This window comes from Capsicum annuum, chromosome 10 (genome assembly GCF_002878395.1).
Source record: "Capsicum annuum cultivar UCD-10X-F1 chromosome 10, UCD10Xv1.1, whole genome shotgun sequence".
NCBI lineage: Eukaryota > Viridiplantae > Streptophyta > Magnoliopsida > Solanales > Solanaceae > Capsicum > Capsicum annuum.
The window spans coordinates 170,227,752-170,252,376 of NC_061120.1; the positions used below are offsets into that span (position 1 = coordinate 170,227,752).

A 24,625-nucleotide genomic window follows, 5' to 3' on the forward strand; every position below is an offset into this window, starting at 1 on the left:
CAAGGAACCCATTATAATTTCAATAATAGAACCGCACAAAAATTTTAAATACAATCTCAATGATCAGACCACACAAGTATCTCCACATAATATCAAATAATTGAACTACATAAGGATTCATCCACAACATCATTAACAAGAACCTCTCATTATGGAAAACACATATCACCTCAGTATTTTATTCATGTCACTTTTTCACCATCTTTTCATGACATCATGTTCTCATATCATCCTCTCAATTCTCATACCATCAATTTCATTAGAATAATAGTACCAAAAATAAGTAAGCAACATAAAATTGCTAGTTTCACAATAACAAAAAATTAAATAATCTCATCACAATTATCAACAAAAATAACTTAGTCAATTTTCATCACTTAAATTCAAACAAAAATAATTCACAACTAGGACAAAAATCTAGCAACACAAGTTTAGCCAAATATCAAACATAATCAATCAATAAGTTCACAACTTTCACAAGTTTTTACCTATTAACAATAACTTTTAGACCTTATTAATGGATATCAATTGAAATCTCCTAGATTTTTATTCAAAATTACTAAGATACCAATTGGAATCAACTACACACCAATTGAGATTTGTTAAGGTACCAATTTGAATTGTCTAGATACCAATTAGATTCAATCCAATAGTCAAATATTAGGACGGCATGATAGAGAGAAAGAAAGAAAAACGACTTCTACATGCCTCATAGCCTTCCAAAGATTGGGTGTGGGGCCCTACACACCAATCTACGGAACTCTACTTGACATTGCTCTTGTACTTGTGAGACCGGTGAATGTAACACTCTGATACCAACTATCACGACCCAAACTACTGGACTGTACAGGCACCTACACTATTCTAAGTAGCTAGGAGAACCCTTATTATCCTACTAAAAATATGCGAAAGACTTTTATTTTAAGGTAATACTAGATTAAATATAATAAGGTAAACCAAATATTAATAAATAATTTTTTTTCAAAACTTCTTACAAGTGTCTTTCATTATCCCAAGACTTGATCAAACATGTACAAAAGCTATCTACTACAATATATATTAACAATAAAATAAATAATACAAAGACTCTAACATCTGCCAGGAAGAAAGTGCAGAAGTTAGTCTTGAATATAGTCATCCATTTAGTAACTGCAAACTAACCTGCACCCAGTCTGCACCCCAAAAAGAAATGTAGAAGTGTAGAGTTAGTACAACCATACATACTAGAAGGCATCATCGGCCGACTGTGTTAGTCCATATAATCATAAAATAGAATTAAGAAAAATAAATTATGACATCTTGAATAGAATATAATTCAACTAATCGAGGTCGTAATAACTATATTGCTTTACCGATATAAGTTACATCATCCAACTACTCTTCCAACTCCATCAATATTATATTCGCTATTAACATACTCTAGCCTCATTAATTCACACCATCAACCACAATTGAATGCTAATACATCACTATTTATCTTATTCACCTTATCTTATTCATTGCTCATATTCACAGGAACAAACCTGTAATCATAGACAACCAACACTAAATTCTCGGGCTAACAACCAAATGCTCTCTTATAATATTAAAATATGATAACTAGCCATTCTGGTAAGGTACGATTACAACACGTATAAATGAAGTAAGTCAACCAATATATAAGTAGCTACAAAGTTTCACTTTTTCAAATACATATCACACAATCAATCTCAAGGATACAATCAAGTAGGAAATACAAGTCAACTCACATCTCAATAAGAAATGCTAGAGAACTCAAGTCCCATTAGCAATCTTTAGCATTGACCTCATTGCTACTAACAATCTTTCAATAAGTAACAATTACGTCCTTCTAAATATCATAATTAGAACACCATTAGCATGTTATCAGCTTATTATATATGTGACCTTTCAAAATCAACACTAATTTGTACACACATGCTAAGGGACTTATTTTTGCCCAACTAGTCATGACCTGCAGGGAACAATTTAAGTCCATATACCGTAACAGCTTGGTACCCGATCCTTCATAATTAAATATTATCAATATTCATATTTGTACAGGCATGGTACCCGATCCCCCATAAATAAGTAATATCAATATTCATATTCGTAATGGTGCGGTACTCGTTCCTCCATAAATAGTAATATCAATATTTATATTCATACCGACGTGGTACCCGATCCTTCATAAATAAGTAATATATATCAATATTCATACCCGTATCAGCGTGGTACCCGATCTTTCATAACCATATTATATATTTTATCAAATTCACACTATCTCTTAGGATTCAATACAACGTACTAAATTTATGTGTGCACTTAAAATCATAAGGCAATTCGATCAAGTTCTTTCATTTATCAACATTTTGACCCTCTCACGGGCATTATTTCAATTATTCATCATGATTATCACCAAGCCATTCATAGCATTACTTGAAGGAGATATTGTCGTGCCCCATTTTTTCTTGCGAAAAGTGGGATTCGACTCGACCACTCCTTTTGGGATAGTTTTGAAGGGAATGTGAAGAGTTGCCACCTAACGTATTAAGGTGCGTTAAGGCACCGGTCTAGGCTAACTACAAATCTATTTTGTTATTTAGTCCTAGTTCACTAGAAATTTGGGTAAGGATTCCAATTATCTCAAAAGGAAGGTGTTAAGAACCTTTCGAGGTCCACAAAAGTGTTTTCGACCGAATTTGTATTTTACGTGGGGATTCTATGTGATCAAATAAGGATCGTTTTTTTATTAACTTAAATGTTGACTAAGTGATAAAATAATTAATAAACGAACATCTAACTTAATTTTTTTTAGCTATTAATTATCGAAGTGATAAAGTCAATAAAACAAGCAAATAAAATAAACGAGGAGAGAGAAATGACGTAAATTACAACAAAGGAGATTGCTTATGTAATAAACTAACTACCCCAAATAAATGAACATGTAAAGTAAATAAAATAATAAATTCAAAAAAAAAAAAGAAGGAAAGTTTTGGTTTCATTCGGATCAGAACCCCAACTTGTTTAATCCTTATCCGACCCACTAGCCGAATTCTTAAATAAGTAACAATGTTGAATATCGTGTAATGTCTTTGGTGATCATCCAAGAGGCATTGAACTTTGCTATTTTGGTTTTGTGGTCTAGATAAAATAAAGTTATGTTTTCTAAGACTCAAAACGCATAACACATTGGACGTCATGTGATTAACATGCAGAGACAAATAATTATTTATGCTAATATAATTAATCATGTAGGCATGATATCTACGCGTTAACAATTGTTTAATATGGCAAAAGATAATTTTTATTCAGGTCTAAATAATGTGTTACCAATTTGTTAGAAGAGCGTGTCAAAGTTTAAAAACGTGAAAGAATAAGAACGTTAATTTATTATGTAAAAGAGAGTCAAGCATGATGTCTAAGTGAAAAATAATTGTTTATTGGTGGAAAGTAACTGTCAAACCGTTCAAAAAATAATATTATAAAGTTGTTAAAATAAAGTATGTCAAAATAAAGTAAATATGTAGGAGAGTAATCCTCGTTAATTTTATTATAAAAGAATTGTGTTGTAAATTGATAGAAGAGTGTTGGTAATTAGTTTAGACTACTGAAAATTCAATTAATATGCTGAAACTCAGTTATTTATGTGCAGAAAATTACTTTCGTGTTGCTGGAAATTAGTTCAATAAGCTGAAAATTCATTTACGTGTTAAGAACTCATATTATGCCAAAGTCATTATTTTAGATGCTAAAAAAACTGCTTGAATATACTGAAAAATTATTATAATTATATGCTGGAAAAGGGATTTTTATAAGCTGAAAAATAACTCTAATGTGCTGAAAGTTAATTTATCATGCTAAAAATTATTATTATATGTTAAAAAAAATGATATTAACATGCTAGAAATTAATACTTATATGCTGAAAAATTTATTAAGCTGAAAACACATAGAAAAGAAAATAAAAAAAAAAAAAAAAAAGAAGATGAAAGTTGATTTTACAAAATTTGAATTTATATGCCCAAAACAATTTTGTCATGTCGAAAATCTATCAAGGATGCGATTTTCAAGTGGTAAAATAAATTTATTATTAATCTTAAGGATTTGCTTGAGAGATTCACATAAACACATAAAAGCACATAAATACATAAACTTAAGTTATGTTGCCTACGTGATTACTAGAGCACGTAAATTTCCGCCCCCATGCAGTCCCCAATTATTATTATTACAATAAAATAGCATTTATACAACATTACAGGCCAATATAAAGAGAAAGAAACAACTAAACTAGAAGGGAGTAATGTAGTCCCTCCCAAACCCTTCGAGCGACTCTTCAAATCCCAACCTGTTAAACATAATAAAAACAACATTGCAAATACAAAGAGACAAATGAGAGTATTGTGACATGATTCCATGGATTAAAATAACCAAGCAATGGCATAGCAAACAAAATACAAAACAATTCCTATGGACATGCTTTCTATCATCACTTAAGTGTAAATGAAAGTGCGGCGATAAGGACTTACCGGTTGACGATAATAAGCAATAATAAGAAAACCAGCTAGAGCAAAGTTCAAGCGAATTTCCACAGAAGAATAAAGATTGATCAAGATCAATGCTCCGAAAAATAAGAACAACTAAGACAAAAAATAAAATAAAATTTTTGTTTGCTTAAAGCTTTTCTTATCCGGGAGTGTATGTATTGTAAGTTGGAAGTTGTATGTTCTAACTTGTGTCAAATAAGAGAATGTGGGGTTTATTTATATAGTGAGGAGAGTTGTCAGTAATTCCAATAACAAAGGAAGAATAATATTTAGTAAATCAATTAAGGGGATTGTTTCCCATTATGAAAAATTCAATCAATCACGTAAAATCAGTCAGAGAAATAAAAGGAAAAGCAGATAATTGAAAACATCAATCAAATAAATTAAATTAATTAGAAGCAAATTTACCATAAATAGGTCAGTAAAAGATATTTTAGAAATAAAATAAAAAGTGTAAGCATGCATTGACCTTTGATATTTACCATATATGACAAAACTGATTTAAAGTAAAGTAACTAATCATGTACCTAAAAGATTTCTTAACCAAATTAGTCTAACTATGTGCAAAATCAAATTCAAAATTTACAAAAAATATGTTGAACAACATGTAAAGGTAAATCAACAACAACAACAACAACATACCCAGTGTATTCCCACATAGTGGGGTCTGGGGAGGGTAGAGCATACGCAGACCATACCACTACCTCCGAAGAAGTAGAGAGACTGTTTTAGATAGACCCCCGGCTTAGGACCGCTAACAGTATATCCAATCACAAAACATAAATGCGTATAGACTAGTACAGTATGCAAAATAAATTAACACCAGTATCCATAAGGTAATATAACAACCACCAAATACTACTAAAAAAACTATCTAACAAAAAACATAGACATCATTCAATACTCACGAACAAGAAACTTCAAACACAAATAAGAAAACGCTCCCACCCGTTAACCCTCTACCCTAATCCACATCCTCCACATCTTTCTATCAAGGGTCATATCCTCTGTCAGCTGTAACTGCTCCATATCATGCCTAATCACCTTCTTCCAATATTTCTTCGGCCTACCTCTAGCCCGCCTAAAACCATCCATAGCCAGTGACTCACACCTCCGCACTGGAGCATCAGAGCCCTTCCTCATCATGTGCCCGAACTAACGTAACCACACTTTTTGTACCTTGTCCTCCACCGAAGTCACCCTCACCTTCTCTCGAATAATCTTATTTCTCACCCTATCTTTCCTGGTATGGCCACACATCCATCACAACATCCTCATCTCCATCACCCTCAACTTCTGGAAATGGAAGTTCTTAACTAGCCAACACTCCACTCCATACAGCATAATCGGTCGGACTATCACTCTATAGAACTTACCTTTAAGCTTCGGAGGCACCTTCTTATCACATAAAACACCCGAAGCGAGCCTCCTTTCAACTACCCTGCCCCAATACGATGCGTGACATCCTCATACTTAAAACTCCCCCTCCTCTAAATGGCATGAGAGTCCAACTTCACAACCACGTCAGCCTCCTGTGACATATCACTAAACTTACACTCCAAGTACTCTGTCTTGGTCCTGCTCAACCGAAACTCTTTAGAATCAAAGGTCTATCTCCAAATCTCCAACTTATCATTAACTCTTCTCTGAGTCTCGTCGATCAATACCATATCATCAGCAAATAACATACACCAAGACACCTCCCCTTGAATATGTCGCGTCAACACATCTATCACCAAGGCAAATAAAAAAGGACTAAGAGTCGATCCCTGGTATAAATCTATCATAACTGGAAAGTGCTCGGAATTACCTCCTATCATCCTCACATAGGTCTTTGCGCCATTATACATATCCTAAATCGTCCTAGTGTACGCCACGGGCACCCCTCTAACTCTACAAAACATCCCTAGGAACTCTGTCATAAGCCTTCTCAAGATCAATAAACACCATTTGTAAGTCTTCTTCCTCTCTCGAAATTGCTCCACTAATTTCCTCACAAGGTGAATGGCCTCCATTGTCTAGCGACCTGTCATGAGACCAAACTGATTCTCAGAGATAGTTACGATCCTTCTCAGCCTCAACTCTACCATACTTTCCCAAACCTTCATAGTATGACTCAACAACTTGATACCCCTATAATTATTGCAACTCTGGATGTCTCCCTTGTTCTTATACAGAGGAATCATCGTACTCCACCTCCACGCTTCAGACATCTTCGCTGCCCTAAAAATGATGTTAAACAACCTTGTCAACCACTCCAAACATGCCCAGCCAGTGCTCTTCTAAAAATCCACTGGAATCTCATCTGGCCCTATCACCCTACCCCGACGCATCCTGTGAATAGGCCCCTTGACCTCCCCCACCTTGATACGCTCACAATAACCATAGTCACGACACTTCTCAGAATTCTCCAAGTCCCCCAACACAACCTTTGTCATCCTCGTCATTCAAAAGTTTATGAAAATTGGGTTGTCACCTCTTCCTAATGAGGGCATCCTCAACCAACACCATACCATCTTCTCCCTTGATGCATTTCACTTGGTCAAGGTCACGAGCCCTCCTCTCCCTGGCCTTGGCAAGCCTATACAACTTTTTATCCCTACCTTTCTCCTCTAAAGCCGTATACAAGCTCTCAAAAGTTGTTTTCTTAGCTGTCGTAACCACTAACTTAGCCTCTCTCCTAGTTGCCTTATACTCCTCCTTATTCACCTGTCTCTCCTCATTATCCTTGCTCTCAACCAACTTAGCATAAACCACCTTCTTAGCCTCTAACTTCCTCTTAACCTCTTCGTTCCATCACCAGTCCCCTCGATACTTGCCAGATTGACCTCTCGACACACCCAACACCTCTCTAGCGATCTCCCTAATGCAACTGGCAGTCGTCTCCCACATACTATCTACATCCTCTCTATTCTCAAAAGCCCCCCTACTCTTCAACTTCTCCTTTATTTCCAAAGCAGTAACCAAAGTTAAGCTACCCCACTTAATCCTAGGCCAAGCCTCCACACTCTTCTTCTTTCGATCCTTATTGATTACCAAGTCCATAACCAACAACCTATGTTGAGTCAAAAGACTCTCACTAGGTATAACCTTGTAGTCTCTACAAATCACTCTATCACCCTTCCTAAGAAGCAAAAAGTCTATCTAAGTCTTGGCCACCAAAATATAAAAAGTCTACCAAATAAAGAATACATATAGTGACAACTATTTTGGGATTGAGGCATATTAATTGAAAATAATAAGAGAGAGATACACGTGAAGTATACTTCAAACAGTCAAAACTAAGGGCAATTGTCTTACAGAGCCATTCCAATCAACACGGTGAACGGTACCAAAAGACCCTGCCCCAATTCTCTTCTTAAGAACCAGATCATTCCAGGGAATATCCTGATCTTCTACATCAAGAACAAGTTCTCGACTCAGTTTAGCGGGAGCAAGTCTCCCTCCTCCCTCAAAATACTTCTTGTCATTAATGGTATCTGTCCTTGCATCAGATATTGCCATCAACTGAGCATCTCTATACCTAATTGGAGTGACATTCTTCAAAGAAATCAGATCTTTTTCCTGGCTCATTGAGATTGAGATATTTGGAGGCTGGCATAATGCAGGAAGTTGAGGGCCTTTATTACAACCCTTTTTCTATGCATTTATTGGAAATATCCATGCAACTATCAAAATTGTCAAATGACATATCATGAAGCTGTATAATTTCAAGCTCAAGGGAAAAGCATTAATAACTCCGCCATAAATCTAAATTCATAACAACAACATGAATAGTATCACAATTTCAATATTCGCAAAAATCCAAACTCAAATAACAATTAGGGTCAAAGCAAACAGTCATACAGATCGAAGTTTTTACCATGTGGAGATGCAAAAAATTGTAAATAGACATAAAATTGAGACAATCAAGTATATCTCATGTCACAGACATCATGAATTTCATACTAAAATGACAATGAAAACAACTTTCAATCAAGAGATACAAACCTGAGATGGATTTATAAAAATCTATTATGGAATTTATACTTGTTTTCTACCAAATTTGGCCGGAATAGTCGGATTGCGATGTTATTTATTGGTGGAGATTTATCAATGGTGGAGGCAGTGATTGGTGGCGGTAGAAAATCTGGCTGTTGATTCGGTGGAGGCTGATTTATAGGATAGGTACGGTTCACCGTTCATCGGCCATGGTAGCCGGCTGATTTTGGAGCTGTTTTGGCAGTTCTTATTGGTTGCCAGTGGTGGCAGCACTGTACGCTGGTGTTTGGTTTGTCAAAATGGGAAAAAGAGTAGAGCGGAAGCCATTATCGGCTTTATTGGTGGTGCTAGAAGTTGCCCGGTGGATGGCTAGTGACGCTTGGTAACAAGGGACGGAGGTAAAGACGAGAGGGATGAGGAGGATATTGCTGGTTGTCCGTCACTGGTGGGGTGAGTGGTGATGGCCATGGCTGTCAATAGAGAGAGAAAGTGAGAGATCAGAGAGAAGGTTGTGCTACGGCTGAAATTTTTATGTAATGAGGATTAGGGTTTTCTTTTGTAGTTTAAGAAGAAAGAGTGGTTGATCTGATCTCAGTTGTTAGATCAACTTTGATCAACGACTGAGATTAAAGCATTTAAAAATAGGTCATAAATTGGGATCCTAATTGATATTCAATTTTTGCTAAAATTGAGATCAGTTGGGATAAAAATTGGCTAGAAATTAAACACAAGAAAGGAAACTTGGATAAAAGTGATTGCTAGTTCAATAATAATAATCATAATAATAATGAGTCGTCCTATTAAAATAAATTAATGTTACTTCAAAATTATTATAAAATTATTGATAATAATAATAATAATAGCAATAACAAAGTAGTAAATATAATAATAATAGAAAATATATTTGTGAATTGTGAGTGTACGCATTTATGAAAAAAAATAATTCAATAAAATTATGTAAAATGTCGTATTTGAATTAATAAATTATAAAAAATGATAATAAAATAATTTTTATACTTTTTAAATCATAAATGTGACATGTTAATATTTGTTCGATACGAAAATAATGTGTAAAAAATGCTAACATTTGAAATTAATAATTTTGCTAAAATAGCAGCCTAAAAGAAGTATCGGACGGTCAAAATTGGGTGTCAACAGCTGCCCCTTTATTGCTTGGGAATGATAAAAGAATTGTCAAACAATGAAAGTTGACGTAGTAGTCAATTTTGTCCGACCGAGAAAGATTCGTTAAAATTAAATCAATAGGAGGTGGTTTTAAAAATAGTGTGGCTGAGACTTCAGTTTCAAGTCGCGTACATATCTCCGGTTTTACGAGAATTAGGCCGTTTGTAGTTCTAGATTTAGGAATGAACAATATTCCTAAAGATTGTTAATGATAAAGGTAGGGGCATTATCTATGATATCGTGGGTTGTTGTGATGGAAGTGAATGGGATTGAAGAGTTATGTAAGAAGAAGTATGAAAATAAGAGGTAGGATTTGAATAATGATAGCCTGAATAGACAAGATTGGAAAGGTTTTGAGAGATCGAATGTGAATGCGATTTAGGGCATGAAAAATGTAAGGTTTCAAGAAACTAATATTGTTCAATTAAGGTTCTATGGGAACCCAATGTTGTCTATTAAGTTTCTATAGGAACTCAACATTGTTGATTAAGGTTATACGACAATCCAATATTGTGGATTAAGGTTCGACAGGAACCCAATATTACTAAGGTTCTACAGAAACCCAAGATTGTTTAATAAAGTTCTACAAGAACCAATATTATGGGAGGTTCAATAGAAACCCCATATTACTAAGGTTCTATAGGAACCCAAGATTATTTAATAAGGTTCTACAGGAACCCAATATTGTGGGAGGTTCTATAGAAATCTCATATTACTAAGGTTCTACAGGAATCCAAGATTGTTTAATAAGGTTCTACAGGAATTTGATATTGTTGATTAAGGTTCTCCAAGAACCCATGTTATTGACTAAGGTTCTAAAAGAACTCAATATCATTGAATAAGGTTCTACATGAACCCAATATTGTTGAATAAGGTTCTACAGGAATCCATGTTGTTGATTAAGGTTCTGCAGGAACCTAATATTGTGATTAAGGTTTGATAGAAACCCAATATTGTGATTAAGGTTCTACAAGAACCCAATATTGTTGATTAAGGTTCTACAGGAACCCAATATTATTGATTAAGGTTCTACAGGAACCCATGTCATTGATTAAGGTTCTACAGGAACCCAATATTGTTGATTAAGGTTCTACAGGAACCTAATATTGTTAATTAAGGTTCTACAGGAACCCATGTTAGTGATTAAGGTTTTATAGGAACCCAATATTATTGATTAAGGTTCTATAGGAACCCAATATTGTTCAATAAGGTTCTGCAGGAACCCAATATTACTGATTAAGGTTCTACAGAAACCCAATATTGTTTAATAACATAATATCAAATTGAATATTGTCAAAGTTAAGAGATAAAACAACTTATCTCATTTCCTTTATTGGGGATGTAATCCTTGCCTCTTCGATGATATCACAACATCGTTGTTGCATTTAGTACATGTTGTCTGCACTCAATGAAAAATCATCAGTTGAAAAGAAATATTGATTCGTACCTTGCTCGATTTGACTCCTTGGTCTTTGTTTCTGCTTCATGGACCGTTGGGACTTGTACTTCATCATGGTAAAATTTTTGAGAATTTCTCAAAATTTTTGCCCCAGTTTAGAATGAGAGGTGTCGTTCGCACGTCATTATGAATTGAGGTATTGTTTATTTGTGAAATTTTTTGAGTTTTTTTTTAAACCTCAAAAATTCTACCCATTTTTATCTTTGGAGTCTCATATTCCTGTACCACTCTAAGAAAACATTAGTCCAAGAGAAATGGTTGTCCCACATTTGAACATCGAGACCTCAATTATAATATGCCTTTATATGCCTAAGATTTTGGCCTATTAGCCTGTCACTTTGGATGTGTGAGAAATTGAAAGAGATTGGAAAGAAAATGTTTTATTAGATACAGACTGGACCCAGAGTGGGTGGGCTACGTATCCAAATGGAAGTCAGGTTGAACGAAGTTCATGAGTACAAAGGAATGTAAACGAGAAAATTTTATTGTTCATAAGAAGGATCAAAGAAGGAAAATAGGAAATGTTTGCACGTCAATTCATTTGATGTGCTTTACGCTTCTTTCATAAAAGTCTTGAAAATACTTTTGTCAGATCTCCTTGAACAAATATATCACCCATAGTAACAAGATCATTTCTTATTGGGTCTCGTCGTACTTTTATCCTTTTCTTTTCAATCAGATTCTGAATCTTGTACCTTAGCGCCGAGCATTCCTCAATATCATGACCTTGAATGTTTGAGTGATAAGCACAGGTTTTATATGGGTCTAAGCACAGGTTTTAGATGGGTCAAAATGAGGGATAGATGTAAAAGGATACATCCTCTCCTTGGTTCCACGATACCTTGGGCCCTTAATCTTTCAAATATGTTCACTAAGGGCTCAGTCAAAAGAGTAAAATATCGAGACCTCACTCTCTCTGATTGTTGGAAACCATTGTGTACTAGATAAGGTCCTTGTTGAAAGTTGGGTTGCGTTTGAGAAGCATCATTTTAAAAACCTTGTTGGAAAGAGTAGGGTTGGATTTGAAAAGCCTTTCTTTGAGAATCTTATGAGTCATAAGGTTCAATATGTAACACACGAGAACTAACGATAGCATGAATCCCTTCGTTATTCTGATAGCTTTGTGTCTGAGGTGTGGAGGGTGATGAATTCTATTCTCCTTCATCGAATGGACTCTTTGGTATTCGAAAGGTGGCCATCTTTGCAGAAATTGAAAAGTGGCCATCTTTGTAGAAACATTAATAATTCTCCTCGCTCGAATTTCATATTCTAATTTCTTTCCAATTGAAACTAGACTCTCAAAACTGTGACTGATTAGGAAGAACATTTTTTGAAAGTAGATTCCCTCTATTGATTTGAGGAAAATTTGGACCAACTCCTCATCAGGCACAAAAGAACGTATCTTAGAAGCTTCCAATCGCCACCGTATTGCATATTCCTCAAAAGATTCATGGTCCATTCTTTTTACCTCAAGAAAATCCCACATTGTTGGACCGGTGTTGATATTAAACTTATATTGCCTTACAAAGTCTTGAGCCAATTCTTCCCAATTACACCATTTGTCGAAATCTTGTTGGGCGAACCAAGTGAGTGTCATTCCTGATATGTTTTGAATAAATAATCTCATCAGAAGGACCTCATTATGTCCTATGCCAACTAGTCTTCCATGATAGTCCATTAAATGTGTGATTAGATCTCCACGCCTATCAAACCTATTAAACTTTGGAACTATGTATCCTGGAGGTAAATTTACTTTTGGATGTAGACACAGTTTCTCATACCTCGGGTCGTAAATTTCTTTAGAACACAGTTTCTCGTCCAATATTTTCTCTATGTCATGAAGCCTTCGATGACGTGCATCTAAATCAACTCTCCCATGGGTAGAAGGAAATTTTTTAGAGGGTGTATGAGTAAGGCGAGGACATGGAGGTACGATGTTTTGTCTTAGGCAAGAAGAAAGAGGGATGGAGTCTTTTCGAATATTTAGTATATTTATCATATTACAGATATAATTAAGATCGATGTTCAAATGCTAGACAACCTTTAGACAAAATAAACAAGGCCAAACGAAAGTCACAATATAGTACATATAAGTTCAAAACATAATAAATGTAAAACAAAGGCAATCTAGGATGAAGGCTAGGACTTGATAATTGTTCTAGGCGTAAAGATTTGAGCTTCGAACGCACAAAAAAGGACAGTGATAGAGCATGATGTTGAATTTGAAATTGCAATTGTAAAGAAGATAGTAAGCCAGGAAATGAACAAGGTCGACTTTTTTATTGAACATTAGATTTGTTGATTCATATCATATTGTTGATTCATCCAACTCCATACACAAAAATGATAAAGTAGGGAAACGACAGTTTTATTATGGTGAGACCTAACTCGTTAAATGAGCGCCTACATATCCATAGGGGAATCAGGTCAATTGTAGTTCAAATTACATTAGCAAAGAAAACATGAAAGAAAACTGCAAATTGTAAAATTTGAAGGAATTTCAAATGTCTAAGAGCCTGGAGCGGAGAATAAACATGAAATACTCTTCACCATTGTCAATAAGTGCAAGTGAAGCTTAGAAAATCAATCCTCATCAAAATTTGACCCCGTCACATTTATCACTTTGGCATCAATCAACTTTTGGATCATGTTATTCAAGGCAAAGCACGCCTTAGTGGGATTTCCTCTCATCCCAGAGTGATAAGAGAAAATTGATCAGGAAGATACCATCGAGACTTAGGATCACAAGGTACGACAACAATGGGCGTGAGGTAGTCCGCCTTCTTGAGTCGTTCATACAATTGTTCTATGGGTTCATTTAGAGGAGTGTACTATTTCGGTGGATCTTTCTGAAACTTATGTTTAGGTTTGGTGGGATTGGTTGAATTTTTGGGTTGTTGGTGGATTTTGATAAGACATTAGAAGGTATTTTAATATTAGAGCAACAAATGGAGATGGGTACCAAACAGTCTGTGGAGGAGGTTTTGTGAAGGACTGGGGATAATAGGCTTGGACATGATTGGATGTTGGGATGATTTCTAGAGCTGGGTACTTTATTAGTTGAGGTTGAAATATACTTACTTCAGGCTTTGGATGTCTCGTCGATGATCGTCTTCCCCTTGTCTTTAGACTATGACTCGACTAAATCAGTCTCGATTTTGAGCTTCCTCTTAAGCTTATTATCGAACCGCCTAATAAAGTCGTTTGCCAGATGGTCCTAAGAGGCCCACTTGCAAGTGTCTTTCTCTACGCACCATATTAATGCTGGACCTTTAAGTGAACTGACAAAAAGCTTCCTCTTAAGATCATCGCTTTGCCCTATGATCGCTAGTTCGTCAAGGTAGGCCTTCAAATGGGAATGCGGGTTTCCAAATCCATCATATAATGGAAAGTTCAAGTCCTCAATTTTGTCTTTGTCTTCTTCCTTAGCTTTGGGAGACTTTTTCATCTCAGGCTGTTGAGATGACCTTGCCTTATGGTTAGGAATTTGTATTTTAGTTTCTTCTTCTTGCCATAGTTGTCAATCCATTGAGTGTTTTTTGCAGTGCAACTGAATACCGACTTGAAGAAGATTGCGCCTCACGATCAGGCGTGGGTGAGGTCGTCAATATAGGAGGCAACATGGTGTAGGTGGGAGCAATGAAATCAGCTTCAAATAATGGTACTGAAAAATCGGTGGCATCTCAGCTGAAGCTCGGAGATCAGTCATTATTCCCCTAATTCTCTCTATTCTTCCTTCCATCCTTCTGATGTTTGAAATAACTTTGTTATGAAGCCACCCTAAAGTCTCATGCTCATGATCGCTATGATTAGAAACAAGTATTATTTATGATTAGAAACAAAGAGTATGCACGGGAGTCTAGGATGGATATTTTACTCATTCGAAAATAATGAGTTATGCTCATTCAGAGTGAATAGAAGTTATAAGAGCTCTATGCAACTTAGAGATTGTGAAAGCTAGAGTATGCCATGAATATGATGGTATTAATGTCTAACAATCGTAGTAAAACAATATATGTAAGCGTTAGAAGTATTAGGAAAAGAATGTCCTAAAATGATAAGTTGTACTAAAAGATAACAAATGAGACTAAAACCCTATAACAAAGCGAGAGTTGAGCCTAAGGATGATTAGCATACTAATGGATGAGTCAGAAGGGTAGATTGAAGGGAAGCTTTTGAATAGACCCTAAGAGTGCATTGTAGGGCCCTAACATGACAAAAATGTTAAGAGTAAAGAGCTCTAAATTGAGGGACACTAAGAGCAAGGAATGACTAAGACAATAACTAAACAACAAGATAGATATTACATACATAGAAATTCAACACATAGCAAATAATTGTGCGTCCTTTTGAGGTCGTGAACCTCTTTGGACTTTGAATGAGACTAACATTGAGCATATCAAGGATGCCAAGGCATCCTAAGTTAAGTGGGATGCATATTCCTTAATAAAATAAATAGGTAGCCACGATCTAAAGGACAAGAGTGGGTTTATGACATGGTTCTCTCGAGTGGACAACTCGAGAGTGAGAAAGCTTATGACTGTTGATGCACCGCTGATCGACCGATCCACAAGGCATTTCTCAAAGGATATTTTAGGTTAGAACATCCATGCAACCATGCAACTGTTCGTAAAAGAAAATAAAGGAGGTTTCAAGTGAAGGAAAATATGAGTGGAATGCTAGTTATATAAAGCAGTAACACATAGAACATAGCAAAAATGAAATGCTAAGCAATATACAAATAACATGATAACACATAAGTAATAAAAGGGGTAAAAAGGAAAGGGATAGACATAGAGATATATGAAGAACACATAAAAAGGGGAAAAGGAGAAAAGACTAATAAATCATGAGGTAAATAAACAATAAAAGAAGACAACAACAACAACAAACCCAGTATATTCCCACCTAGTGGGGTATGGGAAGGGTAGAGTGTACGTAGTCTATACCAGTACCTCTAAAGAAGTAGAGAGGCTATTTTCGATAGACTCCCGGCTCAAGACACAGGACAATATACAAAAATATTCAAAGCATGAAATATGATAAAACTAACATAGATACAACATCCACAAAAGTAATGTACAATACCAAACAAAAGACACCAAAACCCTTCTAACTACGGACTACGATTCATCCACCCACCTTATCTCTCTATCCTAGTGTTTTTCCTCCAAACCTTTCTATCTAGGGTCATGTCCTTAGTAAGACGTAACTGCTCTATGTCACGTCTAATCACTTCTCTCCAGTATTTCTTTGGTCTACCCCTACCCCGCTTGAAACCATCTAACTCTAATCTCTCACACCTACGAACTGGGGCATCTGTGCCCCTCCTCATCACATGACCAACCCATCTCAACCTCACTTTCCGCATTATTACACATTATTACACAAACATAAAAACACATAGAGAGAATCCTATATAAAGCACAAATTCGTAATAGTTAGAACCCAATATCCCCAGCAGAGTCGTCATTCTATCGCACCCTATTTTCTCCCAAAAAGAGGGATTCAACGTCATCACTCTTTTTGAGATTGTTTTGAAGGGAATGTGAAGAGTTTCCACCTAACGTATTAAGGTGCGTTAGGGCACTGGTCTAGGCTAACTACGAGCCTATATTTTTATTTAGTCCTAGTTCACCAGAAATTTAGGTAAGGATTCAAATTACCTCGAAAGAAAGGTATTAGGTCCCTTTTGAGATCCACAAAGGTGGTTCCCAGCTAAATTCGTATTTTACGTGGGGATTCTACAAGATCAAATAAGGATCGCATTTTTATTAACTTAAGTGATAAAATAATTAATAAATAAACATCTAACTTAATTGTTTTAGCTATTAATTATCTAAGTGATAAAGTCAATAAAATAAGTAAATAAGACAAACGAGGAGAGAGAAATGACATAAATTACAACAAAGGGGACTGCTTATGTAATAAACTAACTACTCCAAATAAATGAACATGTAAAGTAAATAAAAGAACAAATTTGAAAAAAAAAAAGGAAAGTTTTGGTTTCATTCGGATCAGAAGCCTAACTTGTTTAATCCTTATTTGACCTACTAGCCGAATTCTTAAACAATTAACAATGTTGAATATCGTTTAATGTCTCTGAAGATCATCACTTCTGAATGACTACCCATTGCACCCCACCTAGCCTAGTTTTTAAATTTAAAGGCGTTCTAAGATAAGGATAAAACTAACGTCTTTAGTAATATCTATCGTCCCATCTATTGTCTAAGAGTCATTGAACTTTGCTATTTTGGTTTTGTGGTCTAGATAAAACAAAGCTATGTTTCCTAAGACTGAAAACGCATAACACATTGGGCGTCACTTAGCACATAATGATCCCAAGTTAGCCTCTTGGTTATTAAAGAGTTGATTAATGTGATTAACATGCAGAGACAAATAATTATTCATGTTAATATAATTAATCATGTAGGCATGATATCTAGGCGTTAATAGTTTTTTAATATGAAAAAAGATAATTGTTATTCATGTCTAAACAATGTGTTACCAATTTGTTAAAAGAGCGTGTCAAAGTTAAAAAATGTGAGAGAATAAGAACGTTAATTTATTATGTAAAAGAGAGTCAAGCATGATATCTAAGTGAAAAATAACTGTTTATTGATGGAAAATAACTGTCAAATCATTCAAAAAATAATATTATAAAGTTGTTAAAATAAACTATGTCAAAACAAAGTAAATATGTAGGAGATTAATCCTTGTTAATCTGCTGATGTGGCATGTCTACCAGGCCAATATTTGTATTTATCTTTTTTTTTCTCACTTTTTTAGAATTTTTTACTCATTTTTTTGGTGAAAAAATTAAGATAGCACATTTATTAGAGAAACAGTCCAATACGGACTGACTGTTACACATGTTACACATTTCACATTCCATATTAATTCAAATGTTACAATCTTTCATTTTGTCTTGTTTATCTGCTGTTTTACAACTTCTAGCTTCTCCTGTCTTTCAAATTACCTAACGTGCTTTTTTTTATTCTGCTGACTGGGCTCTTGTAAAGGTCTTTTTTGCTCTTTGAGGCCTTATGATAACAACAGGTTGAAAGATCATACAAACTGAAAATGAGAAAGATAACATAAACTTTTTCTCCCCATTGATCTCAAGTAACAGATTCAGTGTCCTGACAAGTTAAGATTTGGGTTCAAAAATTGAATTCTTGATGGTGCATAACATCATTTTTTAACAGGTATTGTCTATGTCGATGCTTGATCGATGGTTATTTCAGTTTTACATAGTTACAATTTATGTATCTTTGTTTATGAATTTTTAATAAATCTGACACGCACCCATTTGATATTTTTTATGAATCCGACCAACATAGATTATATTAATAGGATGATCACCTAAACCTTTTTGATGATTAATGATCATAGCAAGGTGCAGACAAGAAGCCCAAAGGTCCACTAGAGGCACTTCACCCAAAGTTGCATGTATTTTTTGCTTATGTGTCATCCTAATGGAACTATATCATTATTGATCATTTGTCGAAGATTTTTTATTTTTTGTGAGAAGTTAACGATGATGAAACAAGGTATTTGACATAATTTCTTCTTTGATTGACATTTAAATGTGATGTTAAAGAAACCCTACAAGTGCAACATTTTTCAAGCTTACATATGTTATTATGATCATTTAGGATCATGTGTGTTTCAGTATTTATATACTTTTTGAGTTTTGTTTTGGCTAAATCTTTAGTTCATGATATGTTGGTTTGATGCTGCAAGACAACTTGTTAAGCATGGCACTGCTAATGCCTATATCATAGATACAAATAAAGAGGAGAGAACGAAGGTATTCTTATTATTAAACCCTCCCAACACACACAGCCAAAGGAAAAAAAGGAAAGAAAGAAAGAAAAAAGGTATTCTTATTATTTGTTGTATTTATTTATTTATATATTTATTTTCCTGTAAGGTTAAATTATGGTTGTTTATTTTTTTGCTTGTAATTTCTTGTGTAGGGAAAAACAGTTGAGGTAGGAAGAGCACGTTTTGGAACAAAGAAAACAAGATTTACAATCTTGGATCCCCCGGTAACTTCCATTACAAATTGCTTATCTCATTTACCGTGATATAAGAGCACAAGTTATGAATCTAGGTGAATGAGTTTATTTTTCATGAGGATTGGTGTTCGCCCCGTGCTTTTTAACATAAGGATTTCGCAACAAGTCTCTTGCTATGAAAATATTGCCAACTCCTCGAAACAAAGACAACAAGATTTATAATCTTAGATTCCTGGCAATTTCCCTTACAAATAACTTCTCTGCTTTACCTTCTATATGCTAGAAAAAGTTATGAATCTAGGTGAACGACTTAATTTTGCATGAGATATGCTACTCGCCCCATGTTTTTTAGTCATAAGGATATAAAAAAAGATCTTGACATGAGTTTTATCATGCCCAAATCCATCATTTAGCTCTTGTATAGTTGCAACAATCAGAGGCTTGGTAAGAAATCTCTACAATATGTAATATCATACGTCAACGTCGGGCCATTTGGTTGACTGTTTGAAACAACCCAATTTTAAAGGCAAAAGGAGAAACATACACAGCCTTAAGCAGAGATGGAACTTTTTTGTTAGCTTTTTGGTGCAATCAGGGAATACCAGAGACAATAGGGTGACCGCACAACCTGTTATTATCTAATACATTGGCTGAGTGCATAGCTTCATAAAATTTCTAAATACTTAACAAAACTTTTCTTGTATATCAAGTGTTTTATGTTCTTTCGTTGTACATTTTATATTACTTATTTTTCTTAAAAGCTTCTACTATATCGCTTTTCAAAATTGCAATAACCTCGTTTACGAAATGAGGTTAATCTTTTTATATGTAAATATTTTGAAAAGGTTAATCGAATATAATTCGAATGAAAATTTAGATAATAATAATGTGTCGTACAATATTTTATAATTACTCACGTTATAATAAAAAGATAATTATCTATAAAATCAATTATTAATACATTTTTCATGATCGCGCGAAGCACAGTACAATACCCTAGTTCTCTTATACTATAAAAGCCAGTGAAACAGCTCAACCAGGAAGGAGGTCAACATGCCTACCTGACATAGCTGAGGATAATTTCGTCCAATAAATTCTCTTATACTACTTAACATTATTCCACGTATATTGCTGCCCCAGTTTCATCCATATCTCTGTTTGATAATTCTTGGCTTCCTTCATCATCCATCTCTCTGTTTTTTCATTCTAAGGTTAGTTCCGAATTCAGAAAAATTTGAGCTAATGATTTTATGGTTTAGCCATTTCTCTGAGTTGTTCCACGTATATTGTTGCCCACAGTTTCATCCATATCTCTATTTGAGAATTCTTGGCTTCCTTCATCATCCATCTCTTTATTTTTTTTATTCTAAGGTTAGTTTCGAATTCAGAAAAACTTGAGCTAATGATTTTATGGTTTAGCCATTTCTCTGAGTTCATGTCATTTTGTATATGTTTATTTCCTCTTGATAGTATCAATTTATAGGACAAAAAATTTAGTGTCTGTTTTAACATCTATGTGTTTGACAAAATTCCTCAAAGAGATGACTTTGCATTAACTAGTTTCTTTAGGTTTTAATTCATCAAGTGTTTGATTTTTGTTTTTCTTAATTGTTGCTATTAATAATTTGTTCCTGCTTTCTCAGTAATAATTTTCCTCTCCACACCCCACTATGTGGGAATACACTGAGTTTACTGTTGTTGTTGTTGTTCTCTCAGTAATAATTTGAGTAGGAAAATGTTGAACATAATTTTTGCACTTCTTTAAGTATTCCATTGCAGACTTGGGCTATAAATATTGACTAAAATTGAAATTTCAAATCTGTAGGGGTAATGGATTCAAATGAATCAAACAAATATTCGTACACAAAAAAATTGAAAGCTACGGCTACGGCACAACTCAAGCGTCGCGATACATATACCGCGTATCTGCTGGTAAAAGAGAAGAGTTGTTACTGGCACGACGTATGAGAAAAAAGCTTCCGCGGAGGATAACCTTCTTCAAAATCCACCTGCTATTATCTGTGATGAATCAACATCGTTTTACTGCAAAATAGGATTCCCAAAACAAAGTGCCCTTACCATGCGAGAACTGTCTCTACCGGCTGAAATAGGTAATATTACAGTGGTCATTTTTATTTGTCTTTTGTTTTATATCACACCTATTGACAACTAATTTATGCTTCTAAATACTGCGTTTGTTTTTATCTCCAGCTGTTCACCCTCAATCATGTGTGGTAACATCAGCCAGTAATATAGAAAAAGGAAAACATATATGCAATCCTTTTGTAATTTATGAAACAGGTAGCTCCGTTTTCACATTACATTCCTCCATTTTGATGTATTTTTCTTGCTTTATTGTGACGAAGAATTATTTTTACATCAGGAAGTACATCAAACCAACCAACATCTTCTCGATACAACCCAGGGCTAGGAGAGTCAACAACTTTTACCATACAAGAACTGCCTCCACTTCATGAAAGAGGTGATACTATGACACTCACATTTATATATGGAATATTTTTTATTTGTGCAGTACTTAGGCTTTTACCACTAGCAAAAGAGGCACCTATGAAATATCTTGTCTATTATTGTTATCAGATGTCCGCCCTCAACCATGGGTGACTGTATTCCAAGATAATCCAGCAAAAGAAAAAGATATCCACACTACGTTTGTCATTCACAAAATAGGTAAACTTTGCCTCAACACTACATTTTCCCTCTCAGCATATTTATTATGTGCATTATTATTTGTGATATATAGTTGTTTGCATATAAGGAGGCACATCCAGCGCATCTAACCTAAGTGGGTGGGTCCTAAATAAAGTTGCGACCAAAGGTTCATACAAATCTTGCAGTACAATACCATCTATGTTGTGTATGCATCCATGCTCTTCTTTCTGTACTGAAACTTCTTTTTAATTCAGATAATCGACACACAAAAAAGCCGTATCTAGCTACAACCAAACAACGAATCGAATATATTGCTTTAAAAGGGTTTTAAATTGTCAATATTGTGGTGCAAAAAGGTTTGAATACGAGCCTCCCGGATTTTTTTGTGGTAGTGGTTCAATAAGATTAACATCACATAAAATGCCGACTAAATTATCAAAGTATATTTTAAAAAAATTGAAGAATCAAAATATTTTCGCACGTACATCAGAACATACAACAATATGTTTGCATTTACTTCATTGGGTGTTAAATATGATAAAGAGCTTGCGAAAAGAAACTCTGGTATTTACACATTCAAGGTTCAAGGAAAGATGTATCATTTTATAGATGATTTGGTTCCTTCAAATGAGAAGCCTCGAAATTTATAGTTATACTTTTATGATAACGACAATGAACTTTCTAACAAAATGGCCTGCTCAAATAAAGTTAGTGAATCTATAGTACAAAAATTGATGAACATATTGAAAGTGAATCCATACAGTAATTTCCTCCGATCTCTTCTAAATGTTCCAGACTCATCAAATTTTTATATTGCACTTACATGTGACTCAATCTTAGACCAAAGAACCTACAACTTACCTACTACCTCAAAGATTACATGAATATGGGTTGAAAAAAATTCAACACATTCTATTTCAGCACCCTATATTAGAATTTATACTCACAATAATAGAACTCATTTAGTAAACTATTACTATGGATGTTATGATCTGCTACAGTATCCACTATTGTTTCTATATGGAGAGAATGGATGACACTGCGGCATCAAAAGAATTATTTGAATAAATAATGTGACTATAAGTAAAGCTCATTGTGAACATGAGCAATTGCCCAGTGTATCAAATATGTATTTAATAGATCAATTTCTTAATATGGAAGCTGCCTCACTGAAAAAAGAAAAACGAAAAAAGAATACAGTATCTTGCCATGAATATTATTGTTATAAATTCCAAATGAGAGATGATAAAACAAATGAGGTACTACATTGTGGAAAAATATTTCAACAATTTATAGTAGACGTATATATAAAGCTGGAAACACAAAAATTAGACTTTTTCTCGTTGAACCAAGATTTATTTAGAGTTGAGGTATTACAAGGAATCCGTGATATTTTGAAATCTAGAGAAAAAGAAGCATCCAAAATTGGAAATAAAAACTTTCTTCCTGATACTTTTATAGGAGGACCTAGAGATATGCGCAGACGATATATGGATGCTATTGCATTAGTACAATATTTTGGAAAACCTAATTTGTTTGTAACTATGACTTGCAATTCATCTTGGCCAGAAATAAAGGAACACCTAATGTTTGTCGATGAGGTTCAAAACAGGCCTGATTTGGTAAGTAGGACATTCAGAGCAAAAGTAGAAGAATTAAAAAAGGACATACTGAAGAGACAAATTTTTGAAAAAGTTGTTGCTTTCATGTATACTATACAATTTCAAAAACGTGGTCTTCCTCATGCTCATTTCCTTATTATACTTTCTACTGAGCACAAATTACTGACTCCTGAATCTTATGATAAATTTGTCTATACTGAATTACCTGATTTTGTGAAAGATCGTAGCTTATAGTCACTTGCTATTAAAAATATGATACATGGACCTTATGGTAAAATAAATCCCACAAATAGTTGCATGAGAAAAAAGGTTGTTGTAAATTTAAGTATCCAAAAGATTTTGCTGAACAAACATCTAAAGGGAAGAATTCATATCCAATATACAAAAGAAGAAAAACTACAGAATGTATAAAAAAGAACGGCTTTCTCCTAGACAATTCATGGGTTATTCCATATAATCCCTTTTTGTTATGCAAATATATTTGTCATGTGAATGTTGAAGTTTGTTCTGATATCAAGGTTGTCAAATACATCTATAAATACATTTGTAAAGTCCATGACAAAATTACTCTTCAAATACATAGTTGTGATATAGATACAGATTTTGATGAAATAAAAGAATATCAATCCGGTAGATGGATTTCACCTCTTGAGGCTGCCTGGCGATTATTTAGATTTCCAATAAGTGAGATGACTCTAGCTATATGTTATCTACTATTATATTTGAAAGGACAACAATTTGTTTCTTTTAAAAGTGTTGACAAAGTTGATAAGATTTAAATAATTCAATGGTGGGAAAAATAATGTTAATTGAATTCTTTACTATGAACAAAACGAATCCTGATGCTATGAAACTATCGTTATTATATAAAGAATTTCCTGAATATTTTGTATGGTCACCAATATGTAAAATGTGGACACGTCGAAAATAATGTTCTGTTATTAGTCGTGTAGTGACATCTCATCCAACAGAAGGAGAAAGATATTACCTTAGATTAATATTGATGAACGTCAGAGGCCCAAAATCGTCTGAAGATTTACTTAAGGTGGATGGTAAATATTGTAGTACATTTAGAGAATCTGCAGAAAAAAGAGGTTTGTTGCATTGTGATAACAATTTGATAGAATGTATGTCTGAAGCT

The 24,625-nt window shown here is 34.3% G+C and overlaps 1 long non-coding RNA gene across 1 annotated transcript; it reads right to left on the reverse strand.

Moving 5' to 3' along the window:
- Positions 1-4,107: 4,107 nt before the first annotated feature.
- LOC107844886 lies at positions 4,108-9,067 on the reverse strand. The gene is made up of 2 exons (XR_001666614.2): positions 8,534-9,067; positions 4,108-4,344 (listed from the first exon to the last, which is right to left on the reverse strand). It is a non-coding gene; the product is annotated as an uncharacterized LOC107844886 (long non-coding RNA).
- Between the last annotated feature and the right edge of the window lie 15,558 nt (positions 9,068-24,625).